This window comes from Euprymna scolopes, chromosome 45 (genome assembly GCF_053919585.1).
Source record: "Euprymna scolopes isolate OS-2025 chromosome 45, ASM5391958v1, whole genome shotgun sequence".
Taxonomy (NCBI): Eukaryota; Metazoa; Mollusca; class Cephalopoda; order Sepiida; family Sepiolidae; genus Euprymna; species Euprymna scolopes.
In genome coordinates, this window is record NC_136526.1 from 46,827,737 (window position 1) to 46,842,209 (window position 14,473).

The window sequence follows — 14,473 nt, forward strand, 5'->3', positions numbered from 1 at the left end:
CATATAAATGTTAGATAAAAAAGCTTATGTAGAACGAACTAGAATTGAACTGGGTATATTCAAGTATTTAGTTCAAGTCATTAGCCATTAAGCCACTGCCACCTGCAAATTTTATTATCTCCTACCCATTATTATTAGAGATAAAGTGGGTTTGATGAAACGTTTCTGCAGAACTAACTGCATTCGAACCTGGTCTGCCCAGAATATCAATCTAGGTTCTTAACCATTTATCCTTTAAAAAAGTTCTTAAATATTTTAGAATTTTCTTGTTAGTTCACTTAGAATTCTCCATCCATTTAAATACTTGCAAATGTATTTCTTTAGCAGGATTATCTGTAAAGAAAATAAGAGAAAATAAACGTTATAATATCCAATTTCCAAATGTTAATAGAATTATCTAAATTTACAACTTCAGATTTCAGTTCAGAAACTCCTTATTTAAAAATAATAGATGTCTTGATAAAGTTTATTATTTCTCTTTTGTCTGTTTTTTTTTAACATTTAATTAGAGTAAAGGAAAAAGTATTTTTTTACATCTATTTTAGTTACCGTTTTTTATCACATTTTCTTTTGTAATAATATATATGTTGAAAATCTAAGGAAAATAACTCAACATTTAATAATAATGCCATTGCGTCCAGTATTATTTAAATGTTTGTGAAATGTTTGGTAAAAGAAGTCTTATATATTACATGTTTCACAAAACTATGACTTCTAAAGTGTTTTAAATTTTAGTTCAATTACTTCTCAGAGTCTTCAGGCTAATCGTTGGTTGGTTGTTTTTCTTTTACAGCATATCAACCCTTTTCAGGTTATTTAATGCCGAATCCAAAGATTTTGAAGAAAAAATTTTTATTTGTTGTTTTCAAGTCGGTTTCTATTTAACCCATAGTTGGGACCCTAACAGGTACTACCACTCCGAGTCAGAGTGGGCCTGGGAGCAATGGTAATTAAGGGGTAGCTCCACAGTCCCCAAAGCCTGCAAGCTGGGGCCTCACCACTGGATATAGTTTAAGGTCATATCCAGGACCCCTATTGAGGGACTTTTACCCTCTGCAGGGGGGCAGTCGGCGTATTCTAATGCCCCACCGACAGGGCCGGGGGTTCAGGATCTACAGAATTAGGAAAATGGCCTCCTAAGTTGACTTAGAATAGAATTAAATACAATATTGGGTAATGGTGCATTAAAGACACCGAAAGTTGGCACCCGCATCAATCAATTTAGGTATGGAAGCACAGAATCAATACAATTTTCAATTATATTTGATGTTTATATTAGGTCATTATGGACACTTAGCTGTGGGTAAAACTTGATTTAATTATGAGATAAGCTTATGTATATTCAAGGGTCTCCTCTGTTTCCGCAATATTATTATTGTCTTTATACTTAAATGCTTAATGTTTTACATTGATGCTGAATATGTTTTGTTATTCGTTCGACATGAATGTCATATAAGTAAATTGATTTTAATAAAAAAGTTCTTGTATTAATATCAGCTTTTTTATTTACAGATGCAAATCCTGAAGAATCTGACTTTTGCGTTCGAAAAAGAGTGAAGAAAAGTTTTATAAGACATTATTTAAGACTATAAACTATTCTATTGCAAAGTTGATTGATTAGAACATTCAGATATCTTTGATAAAATAGAGAAAGTGATACAAGAAATGGGCCTTTTACTTTTACAGTTTTGAAATCATCATCGAAAAGAGATATTGTCAAAAGGTGTAGTTTTAATCAGAGAAGCAAATAGATATAAACCACAGGAGAAAAAACAAAACAAAGATAAACAATAAAGAACTTAAGTTTTAACATGGCGGACACCTATACTGTTTTATTGAGTCCAGGTATGTGAAGTAGAAGAGAACTTTAAATAAACTTTGTAGAAAAGAGAAACCATATTGCTGTGAAATGTGATTTGGATCTGAAAAGTCACAGAAGAAAAAACACAAAGATGAACTATAAAATAGTTAAGTTTCAACATGGAATGCAGAAAATTAATACTAGTTTATTACTAACTGTTCTACTAACTGCAGATTTTTTGGGTTTTTTTTACATAGGCATCACCACTTATCAAGGCCAAGAGGCTACTCGAGGATAAGAGTTAAAGAGTGTACAGTAGAAATTGGACAATATAGTAACCGTTAGTAATGGAGATTCGGTAAATTTGTTAACTTATATGGAACGGCTCATCAAAAACTTGTTTACATTAAACTTGAAGACAACCATATTGTAGTCAGCTGGAAAGCAGAAAAACGGAAGAGAATTCCGTAGGCGTGCAGTTCTAAGAAAGAAGCTTTGCGCATGGAATCTATGTTTAGGTTTAGGCACAGATAAAGAGTGGGGAAAATTAGTGATAGTGTTTTCTGCTAGACGCATGTTTCTTGTGGAAGTTTGGTGTATACATTATGCGTTGATTTCTCTTTGAGTTACACATATATCTATATACACCTTCAAGAAGCAGAAACATCCATCTCGAATGCACCCTAGTCATATCAAAGCACATACTGTTGATTTTATATGCCTGGCCTTACTGTTAGTTTTATATTTTGACTGTTTTTTTTGTGCAGTAATAATACTTCTTAAATATCATATCAAAGCACCTATTGTTGATTTTATATGCATGGCCTTACTGCTTGTGCGATGATAATGGTTTGAATTCAAGTTTAAAATAAAAAAGCTCAGTAGCATGGTGTAATAGTGCTTTAAGCAGAAACATTCATTTTGAACACACCCCTGTCATATCAGAGAACTTACTGTTAGTTTTATATGTTGGACATTTCTGTTTGTGTGGTAATAAAATTTCTTAAATGCACTTGTGATGTTAGGCTGTGTAAGGTGTTAACTTTGATCAAAGTCACCTATTCCTTCATACATTAGATTATTTCACTTATCGATAATTATTGAAGATGTCCCGATACAAAACCTATCCCAGAACACTGTCAGACACATAAAGCACTTTCATGCAAAATTAAAAAAAAACTGGCCCGGCCGTTTTCAAGTCCATAGGGAATAAACACACACAGACATTCACACAAAGTTCCTTTTATATAATAGTAGAGATATATATATACCTTGGAGGATCTTTACCATTTCACAAATCTTAAACAAGACAGTGAAGAATTATTTGATTATTGCAACTTAACAATCTTATTTTTTCTTTTCGTTTAATGGACTAATTATTTACTTCCTCTCGAGGAGGTTAGCTACAAAATCAAGTATGGGTTTGATGAAATTGTTTCTGTGGAACAAATTGGATTTGAACCTGTACATCTAAATGTTTTTAAATTTGCTTTCTTTGAAGATTGTAGCGCTGGGTATAGGGTAGCCAAATCAGCTGCCAACATTGGCCTGCTTTCTATTGAAACCAACCTAGAGCTCTTTTTAGTATCCTCATTGTTCCCTTAAGTGCAATTTTATGGATCTCTTTTGTACTTGGTTCACCAGGAATATTAGTTAGGTAGGACTTCAGGTTCTTCTTCATAAGCCCTGTAGCACCTATAATAACTGATATGATTGATATCTCCCTAAGATTCCGGTTTCTTTTCATATCATACGTGAAGAGATAATAAAGATGCATTATAATATTTACAGGCGACAGGTGTTATTGTTCGATTAGTTTTGCTTTATTTATACAAAAAAGACAAAGAAACATGAAACGATAGCATGGAAGGAATTTTTAAAAACTCGATCAAAAATGGTCGAGACGATATCCATTTGCGAATTGGAGATATTATGATCTGGGAAGTATGTGAAAACTTCTTGCGGAATGTAACCAACGTGAGAACCCCGATGCAAAGATGTCTTTCGCGGACATACACAAATGCGCATGCCCATTTTGCCTTTTATATATTAGACTAGGGGGGGTAACCAGCGTTTCCCGGGTGTTTGAAGGTGTGTGTGTATTGGGGGGATAGATAAAAAAAAACAAATACATTGGCTGGGTGTTTGGAGGTGTAAAACAAAAAAAGTTTTAGTAGAAAAGTAGGCTTGAACCCCGAACCTTTGTGCGGAAGTGGAAAGGAAATGGAAAAAAAAGCCTGCGACCTAACCATCTCGACCACGGGAATAGATGAATTGATAAATGTGTTAAATTGACGTTTATAAAGCGAAATTAACAGGTGCGAGAATGTTAAGTCATGTGATGTTTGACCTAGTTTTGCGCTAGAAGCCAGTTTCTGTTTTCCCCGCTACGATCAAAAAATATCTCGAAAATAGCTTGCAAAAGTTGGGTAAATTAAAGAAAGCCACGACCCGAGTTCCTTAGTCGTAGATATTATTATTTAGACAGCATATAAAAAGTTTTAAGAAGGAGCGAACCAACCAAGAATCACGGCCAAAAAAGCCTTTTGTAGACATACACAAAAAGCGAACATACATACATACATACATACACACATTTTCGCTTTTATATATATAGATGAAACGTTGCTTGTAAGTTGAAAATGTTCAACTTCGAAATGTGAAACTTTCTCATATTACAATCTTGTCCAACTTTTTTTATGATGTAAACCCAACCTAACATAAAACCATAAAACCAAAATGTTTCAATTTTTTGTCAGTTGCTGCATTGAAAAGTCTACAAGGCAATCTGCATGCTTGATCATATATTAAGCAATCCACTACATAAAGAATCAGAAAAAAAAATGTGATCAATAGTTAGAAGAATGTGGTCTTACCCAATTTGTATGACATTGTATGGTGAGAAAGGAAAACCAAGTAAACCAGTCGTCAAGAAAAAAAGAAGTGACATTATAAAATACTGCTTTGCCTTTCTTCAAACTTATAAACATTCAATTTTAACATTATGCAATGTAAAACACTACTAATTTAAAGTTCCCGCTCGACCTAGCATAAACATCAAAGTTTAAAGACTACTATAAGAAATGATGCGAGTGAAACCACGCATCATTTCTCTCTCTCTCTCTCAATAAGGACTTCAGCCCTCCTGAGGTTAATCCCACCAGAATATGAAGAGAAAAATCCAACCTTTTAACAATGACAGTCTTCTACCCTTAATAAAGGTATATTTCTATACTGAAAATTTGGACATTATATATATTTTTTAAAAAAATGATTTTCTCATTTAATAAATATTTTCTTAACATTTTTTGGTTTTCAAAGATTTTCAATTTTAACATTATGAAATCTGTTCTAAAATGTGAAACACACTACTAATGTTTAATTTTATCTTTTCATTACATTGGTCTTAGTAGCTAAATTATTTTAATATTAGCGGGGGTATCCGGCGTTGCCCGAGTGTTTGTTTCCGGGACGGGAGGGGGGAGTTTTAAAAAAATGTTATGGTAGGTAAGTGGGAAGGATCAAACCCGGAGTCATGAGTAAAAGTAGGAAAAAAAGTGTGAAAAAAAAAAAAACGACTACGGTAGGTCGGCGCGAACGTGAAAATATAATGTGAATTGTCCAGCACCCTAACCACTACGCCACAGAGCACTGCAGCTTAGTTTAGTGATTTTAAATAACTTCACATGAAAGAACTACGAAGCCAAACCGGTGTTCTCTTCTCAACTGTTCCTTGTGAACAATCCCCAAACGGTGTTAAGTGGTGGCAGGGGGAGGAGGAATTTATTAGAGAGAAAATATTTTACCACTTCCATTGATCTTAACCGATTTTGGCCGTGACTTCTCAGCAGAAAAAGTATAGAAATCTAAGATTATCGAGGAATTTGAGAAATAATAAGCCTATAACACACCTCAGATATTGTTCTGCCGTTTGTGCATATTATATTTGCATGAAATATCTTGATTTTTAATCCTATTAATGTCAAAATCAGACGCGAAAAAATGAGTTCATTTTATTTATATAGAGATTAGGTTTAAAAAGTAAAAGGTCCCTATCCCTAGTTTTGGCACTTAATACGGTTGGTTATAGTCAGCTAATGTACTTCCTAACTTCTGGCATAGTGCTACCGGAAGTGGTGCAAAGGAACATTAGTTCCTTTGTTTGTTTTTTATCTCATGCCTATATCTCCCCTGTACATGTACTTATTTTTATACGTTTGTCCAATCGTTCTTTTTTTTTATTTAATAATCATCAAAACGTTTTTTTGTATAATTTTAATTAATATTTATTTAAATTTAGTTTTATTTTTAAAAAGAATTATTGAAAACATTTTTAAAATCTTTTAAAACTATTTTGGGGATATTATGTATTTGGTTACTCTATTTTATGATGTATAAAATTTTGTTATTTTGATTTCAATAATTTTATTTGTTATTTTGATTTCAATAATTTTAGTTGTTATTTTGATTTCAGTAATTTTATTTGTTATTTTGATTTTAATAATTTTATTTTGTTATTTTGATTTCAATAATTTCATTTTTTATTTTGATTTCAATAATTTTAGTTGTTATTTTGATTTCAGTAATTTTATTTGTTATTTTGATTTCAATAATTTTATTTTGTTATTTTGATTTCAATAATTTTATTTGTTATTTTGATTTCAATAATTTTATTTTGTTATTTTGATTTCAATAATTTTATTTGTTATTTTGATTTCAATAATTTTATTTGTTATTTTGATTTCAATAATTTTAGTTGTTATTTTGATTTCAATAATTTTAGTTGTTATTTTGATTTCAATAATTTCATTTGTTATTTTGATTTCAATAATTTTATTTGTTATTTTGATTTCAATAATTTTATTTGTTATTTTGATTTCAATAATTTTATTTTGTTATTTTGATTTCAATAATTTTAGTTGTTATTCTGATTTCAATAATTTTATTTGTTATTTTGATTTCAATAATTTTATTTGTTATTTTGATTTCAATAATTTTATTTGTTATTCTGATTTCAATAATTTTATTTGTTATTTTGATTTCAATAATTTTATTTTGTTATTTTGATTTCAATAATTTTATTTTGTTATTTTGATTTCAATAATTTTATTTGTTATTTTGATTTCAATAATTTTATTTGTTATTTTGATTTCAATAATTTTATTTGTTATTCTGATTTCAATAATTTTATTTGTTATTCTGATTTCAATAATTTTAGTTGTTATTTTGATTTCAGTAATTTTATTTGTTATTTTGATTTCAATAATTTTATTTGTTATTTTGATTTCAATAATTTTAGTTGTTATTTTGATTTCAATAATTTTATTTGTTATTTTGATTTCAATAATTTTATTTGTTATTTTGATTTCAATAATTTTATTTTGTTATTTTGATTTCAATAATTTTAGTTGTTATTCTGATTTCAATAATTTTATTTGGTATTCTGATTTCAATAAGTTTATTTGGTATTCTGATTTCAATAATTTTATTTTGTATTCTGATTTCAATAAGTTTATTTGTTATTCTGATTTCAATAATTTTATTTGTTATTCTGATTTCAATAATTTTATTTGTTATTTTGATTTCAATAATTTTATTTGTTATTTTGATTTCAATAATTTCATTTGTTATTTTGATTTCAATAATTTAATTTGCTATTCTGATTTCAATAATTTTATTTGTTATTTTGATTTCAGTAATTTTATTTTTATACTTTCATAAAAAAATATTTATTATGTAAATTCAAATAAAAAATTTTATTTTTAAAATATAAAAAAACACATTTTTATAATTTCATAAACATATTTCTTATAAAATTTCAAATAAAATAAAAAAAAAAATTTTTTAATGCCGTTATTAAAAGTGCAAATAAGGATTAATTATGTTATTTTTTATTTTTATAATTTTGTTAATTTTTATTGTAAATTTTTCAATAATGTCCTTTTCTTATATTTTATTTTAATATATTGTTTCACAATTGAAATACTGAAGAACAATAAAAGTGAAGGAACTGATTTGCCTTGTCACTGCTTCCAGTAGCAGCCACACTGGAAGTTAGGAAGCACGTTAGCTGACTATAACCGAAAGTTTTAACCCCCCCCCCCACACACAAACACAGATATACAGCTGAAAAAAAATGACAACCTTGCAATGGGACTTTTCTTTAACTATTAGATTACCATTTATCAAAGCCAAAATCTAATCGAGGATAAGGATTAATGATTGTCAGCTTTAAAATGAGGAAAACTATGAGAGTACATCATGGCTGTTACTGAAATCGAGTATACATGTTTCCAGGAGTTTCATTTGCGAGTTTCTATATGAGAAGACAGTTCAATTTGAAATCCACACGTCCTGTCACGATTCGAGCATATGTTATCATTTGGCAATTGTGTGCATGACTGATTTTCACAATACATAATTATTGCTACTAGAATTTAGAATGAAGATCGCCGCCTGTCTACTTAATTTGCCCAACTTTGAAAAGCTAAATATTCCACATTTTTCGATCGCCGCGTGTAATGCTGTTATTAATAGTGCAAATAAGGATTATGTTATTTTTTATATTTATATAATTTTGCTAATTTTTATTGTATACTTTTTCAATAATGTCCTTTTCTTCTATTTTATTTCAATACTAGCGGGGGTACCCGGCGTTGCCCGAGTGTTTGTTTCCAGGACGGGGGGGGGGGAGTTTTAAAAAATGTTATGGTAGGTAAGTAGGAAGGATCAAACCCGGAGTCATGAGTAAAAGTAGGAAAATAAAGTGTGAAAAAAAACAAAAAAAAAAACATCTGCAACGTTAACAGTTCGGCCACAAAGAAAAGTCCATTCCAGTTGTTTAGGAAAAAAAAAAAAAAAACCGACTACGGTAGGTCGGCGCGAACGTGAAAACATAATGTGAACTGTCCAGCACGCTAACCACTACGCCACAGAGCACTGCAGCTTAGTTTAGTGATTTTAAATAACTTCACATGAAAGAACTACGAAGCCAAACCGGTGTTCTCTTCTCAACTGTTCCTTGTGAACGATCCCCAAACGGTGTTAAGTGGTGGCAGGGGGAGGAGGAATTTATTAGAGAAAAAATATTTTACCACTTCCATTGATCTTAACCGATTTTGGCCGTGACTTCTCAGCAGAAAAAGTATAGAAATCTAAGATTATCGAGGAATTTGAGAAATAATAAGCCTATAACACACCTCAGATATTGTTCTGCCGTTTGTGCATATTATATTTGCATGAAATATCTTGATTTTTAATCCTATTAATGTCAAAATCAGACGTGAAAAAATGAGTTCATTTTACTTATATAGAGATATTGTTTCACAATTGAAATACTGAAGAACAATAAAAGTGAAGGAACTGACTTGTCTTGTCACCGGTTGCGATAGCAGCCACGCCAAAGACTTGTTGGCTGACTATAACTGTACATTTTTCATATTTGATTTTTCGTTAATTATTATTCACATATTTATTGATTTAAACGATTTAACAGCGCCAAAATACTACCATTTAAGATGGATTTATTTTGTATTCATTGAATTCTCAAATTAATTTTAAAATCCCAAAATTAAAAAAAACAAAAAAAACATCATATGATGTTTCAGTCTTTAACAATCTATAAAATTTTGTTTGACTTGATCTTCATTTTTTCCCTTTTTCTTTTTTATAAAACAAAATAAGGCTAGGTCATAAAAATGTAATATATCACTTCAAAGAATTATCAGAAAATAAGATCAAGAAATCAACGTTTCTCAAAAAACTAATACTACAGAATAGTATCATATAAAAACAATACTTTAATTTTAATTATATGAATAAGTAGGTGTATCAGAATTTTTGGGAAATTTTGGACAGTCCTAACACGAAACTGCAAATAAAATATAAAAAAACTCGTAATTTCTCTTTTAAAAGTGGGTTGTTTATTTTCTTTATGGATTATATTTCCAAAATCAACTATTAAAGTTGTATAAAAAGTAATAGAAATATTAATTTTATTTAAAAAAAACTAACATTTTTTTTACGTAATGAAATTAATTGAATTTTACGAGTTAAATATTTTTCAATTTTTAAACTTTAAAATCTATCAAAATTTTTCTATTGATTCAATTTTTACGATATTTTCAGGGTCAATATGAAATTTTATGTTCTTTCCAATAAACCGAATATAATATTTTAGACAAACGTTTTTTTTAATTTTCGCCCCCCCCCCCATTTTGAAATGTCTATTAAACGTAAATAATTAATTTACTCACCAAAGTTTTATATATCACAAATTGAAGATAAAAGATCAATAAATAATATATTCAAATTTAAAACAATAAAAAAGAAATGTTTTTTTAGAAATTCACCTGTAAAGTCCGAAGTTTAAAACCTTTTTTTTTTAAACCACGTTTTTTTTTGTTTTTTTTTTTTGTTATTTTGTTAAATGAAACCTTGGTCCTTGCTCCTTTAATTGAAAAAAGAAATTAGGGTTTGAATTACATATTTCGAGTAGTTATAAGCTTGGAAAAACAGGGGTTCGAATTATTCAATATTTTTTCACGCATTCGTAAGGCCAATTTCTTGACACACCTAATGAATAAGCACCAAAATTTTTTAAATGGAACAAAAACAAAGAAAATGAAGGAATTAATACTTACATTTCACCAAATTTTGTCTAGTCACACCTTATTTGTTTGCTTTAAAAACAAGAAAACGATTTGATTTGTAAATAAAAAAAATAAAAAATAAAAATCTTACGGCTAATCGCCTTAAAAAATATAAAATACTTTATCAAATAGAATATATTTAATGTATCTTTTTTAAAACCGGAAATAAATTTTGAATTACCTTCCCTTGAGTAGTCGCTCTTCTTTTCATATATATATATATATGTATACTTCATTTACTCACATAAAATTAATATACTAAAGTATAAATTTATGCGTAAACTTTAAGTATTTACTTCAACAGTGCTCAATACATAGGTAGAGCTAGTTAGTAAGTTATAAAATATATATGGCGATTGCTTAATCGCCATATCTATATATAAGAGAGAGAGAGAGAGAGAGAGAGAGAGAGAGAGAGAGAGTTAATTGTTTAGAAGAAAGTGTGAGTGTCTACATTAATAAGAGTTGGGGGACTTGTGAGTTCTTTTTAAGGTACGAATTCCTTGTAGACATTGATTTGGTGGGTGTGGTCCGTCGGACGACCACACCCACCAAATCAATGTCTACAAGGATCGTTCGGCAAATTCCATCGTACAGAATACAGATGACCAAAAGTATACATAATTTGGCAGTTTTGTACTTACGCTCGGCTCGGCTATGTTATCGTTATCCTGACTCTCCGCACTTCTTTATTTACATTGGAAATGACGTCACACAAATCTTATAATACGGATGGCTACAATTGTAAAAATAATTTGTTTTATTTTTCTTTCATTTTGAGCTCCTTTTTTTCTCCCGTTTGTTTTTGTTTTCTACAATTAATAAACCAGTTTACAAGTAAAAAATAATTTGTTTTAGCGAATTTAATTTTTTTTTTTCTCTTCCATTTGTCATATTGGTATTTGAGCGGAGAATCTAACATTTCTTTTCATTTTGAAAATTTGTTTTAGTTTTTAATTACTAACACAGCGAAGAATTTAACTTTTTTTTTTCTCCCATTTCTTATTTTGAGCGGAGAATTTATTTTATTTTCATTTTGAGCTCTTTTTCCGATCCGGCGTTACCTTTTATAGGTACTCCTGCACTGCAGTCCTGCACTAGTCCTGCAGTCTGCACTTTACGACCCGAGCTATTTTTTAACGCTATTATTTAGAAACCTATTATTAAACACGGGGAAGCGAGGGTGTATTGTAACTATTCTGTACTTTCACCTAATAATTCAATTAAAAAAAAAAGGTAAATATGAAGAATTACTCCACCCTCAAATTCCTTTAAAATTACCACTCTTAAAGGTTTCCGGGGTCGCTGAAAATGAAAATAACGTTTAAAATTACGGCAAACGAGTAGTTTCCAAGATTGAATTTACTTGTAAACTGGTTTATTAATCGTAGAAAAAAAACAAACAAACGGGAGAAAAAAGGGGCTCAAAATGAAAGAAAAATAAAACAAATTGTTTTTACAATTGTAGCCATCCGTATTATAAGATTTGTGTGACGTCACTTCCAATGTAAATAAAGAAGTGCGGAGCGTCAGGATAACCTCGATAACTCTAAAACGGGGGGGGGCATCATCTCCCCCTTTACACCGTTAATAATTTCTAAATTGCGCTGAAATAAATAACGTTATTATTTAGAAAACGAAATAAATAACGTTATTATTTAGAAAACGAAATAAATAACGTTATTATTTAGAAAACGAAATAAATAACGTTATTATTTAGAAAACGAAATAAATAACGTTATTATTTAGAAAACGAAATAAATAACGTTATTATTTAGAAAACGAATCTTAACATGAGGAGTGTAGGGTGTTTAGTAACTAACTTTCACCTAACAAAAAAAAAAAAAAAGATATCAGAAAACTGGAATTTAACTTGAAAATACTATTTTAAAAAATAGTGTGATTCAAAAAGTTAATAAGGAGCTTTCTTTTTTTTTTCTTTTTTTTTTCAGAATAAAATATTTTAAAACTGATAAAAATTAATCAGAAATGACTTTTCCAGGGAATTCGTGATATTGTAAATAAACAAAAAGGAACTTGTTGAACGCCGGTAAATTGATTGACATAATTGAAATTAATGGCGGTGTGATGCCACTTCAAGAGTTATCGAACATAGCCGGGCGTAAATACAAAACTGCCCATAATTTTCCGTTATAATCTTGATAAAAAAGGGTTTCAAATATAAAAGAAAAAGAAAATTGTTTAAATAAAAATCGAACTTTTTAACATAGAAACAAACTTTATCAAACATCAGAGGTTTTCATTTTAAATTTCATCAACATATGCTGATGTGGCATTGAAGCGAATACTGGCAAATGGAGGTTGTAGTCCGAAATTGCCGCGAAGTTCGTTGGAGCAAACTGAAATAAAGGGATTCACTAACGACACAAAACAGGATATAGAAAAAAGTATTAATTATTAAAACAATAAAATTTACAAGTTTTTGCAAAACTTATTGTGTTTGCGGGTTTAGAGAAAGTCCAACTATAAAGTTCTTTTACGTCCAAAGAATTAGACGGCTCTTGTAATGTTCGTATAGGCACAAAATTTTAGGAGAGGAATTTTCCTACCTGTTGCTTCCTGGACGAGCTGTGGTTAAAAGAGGAAGAGACTATTGTTCTAAAAGCGAACCCGATAAACGGGGGTCCCTGATTGGTTAATTAGACAGACACTATTTTTAGATTGTTAGTGTATAAAAGGGAGGTAAGTGGGAATGATACCCCCCCTTTTTTATAGCACTTTGGATCGTATTGTCTTGAGATACGATAGCATCGATAATGGACTTCATAATCAGTGGTGCCACATTCAGTCCGAATCCCAACCATGTAAGACAGAAGCGCTAACCCGTAAAAATCACGGCCATAGTGTCTTGCCGACATGGATTTGAAGATATGCATTTTGCAGATCCATAAGAGACACATTAACTCGTTGTCGCCGCTGCTTTCTCAATTTGTACATGTGTACGTCTGCATTAAAAACATCCACAAAACCATTCAATTTGCGGGAGTCAAGGCCAAAGCACCTTCTGCTTCTGTTCCTGCATGACCGTCATTAAGGGAATTAGACCCTTGGGTGGGCCAAGTTCTTCCTCTGGATTAGCCAATCATTCCACTGCATGTGCTTGTTCTCATAGGCGTCTCTGGCATGAGAAGGTACCACATATTCTTGCACCCTGTTAGTAAGTTTGTTGGAAGAGCAACCTTTTGTCAACTTTCATTTTACAGTCCATTCTTTGTTACTGCCATCTTACGTCACACTAAAATCCAGTTTGTTGATCGAGATGGCAGCGATGGATCGAGATGGGAGTTTAGGCTCCTGAAATGTGCTTCACCTGAGTCCATCAGATATACTCCACCGAGTCCGTTGATCCTATCAATCCCGAATAGTAGGCCGAAACTCAATAGTTGTTTATCTACAACAAAGCCTCGATCTCAATAACCAGAACTTGGCCAACCTCCACCTTTATTCGGCTACATCCTTTTTTTTTTTTTTTTTAATCAATTTTCACCCCAAACAAGGCAGATTGCCACTTTGAAGTAGGGGGGGGGGGCTACTATCGAGGACATAAGTTGTAGGGTCATTATGAAGCGAGATGAGTAGAAAAATGTTTGTTCACATTACACTTGAACTTCTGCATATCAGTACAGTTGGGAAAGCAGAATCCCAGAAGGGAGTTCCAAAGACTTGCAGTTCTGGGGAAGAAACTATTGGAGTAAAAGGCTTTCTTACACCTAGGGATCTCTACTGTGAAGGGGTGGGATTTAGCTGCTTGTCGGGTTTGTTGGGAGTAGTTACGTCGAAGAGGTACAAGTGCTTGTAGTTCGTCAGAACATTCACCATTAAAGTATTTGTAGAACAGGCAGAGGGATGCAACATTTCGTCGATGGGACAGAGGTTGAAGCCTAGATGACAGTTCAGGACCTATCAAGTTGACGACTCTCTTTTGAACCCTGTCCAGGAGTGAGAGACAAGCAGCAGATGCACCAGCCCAAATGTGACAACCGTACTCCATACATGATAG

General features: G+C 31.0%; 1 protein-coding gene across 1 annotated transcript in view; it reads right to left on the bottom strand.

The window, feature by feature from the left end:
• Positions 1-10,765, bottom strand: part of LOC145269523 (uncharacterized) — a 74,845-nt gene extending 64,080 nt beyond the window's left edge. Inside the window, exon 1 of the mRNA XM_080125277.1 lies at positions 10,444-10,765. The gene's annotated coding sequence lies outside the window, so the exon portion shown is untranslated. The remainder of the gene's footprint in view (positions 1-10,443) is intronic.
• Positions 10,766-14,473: the final 3,708 nt, after the last annotated feature.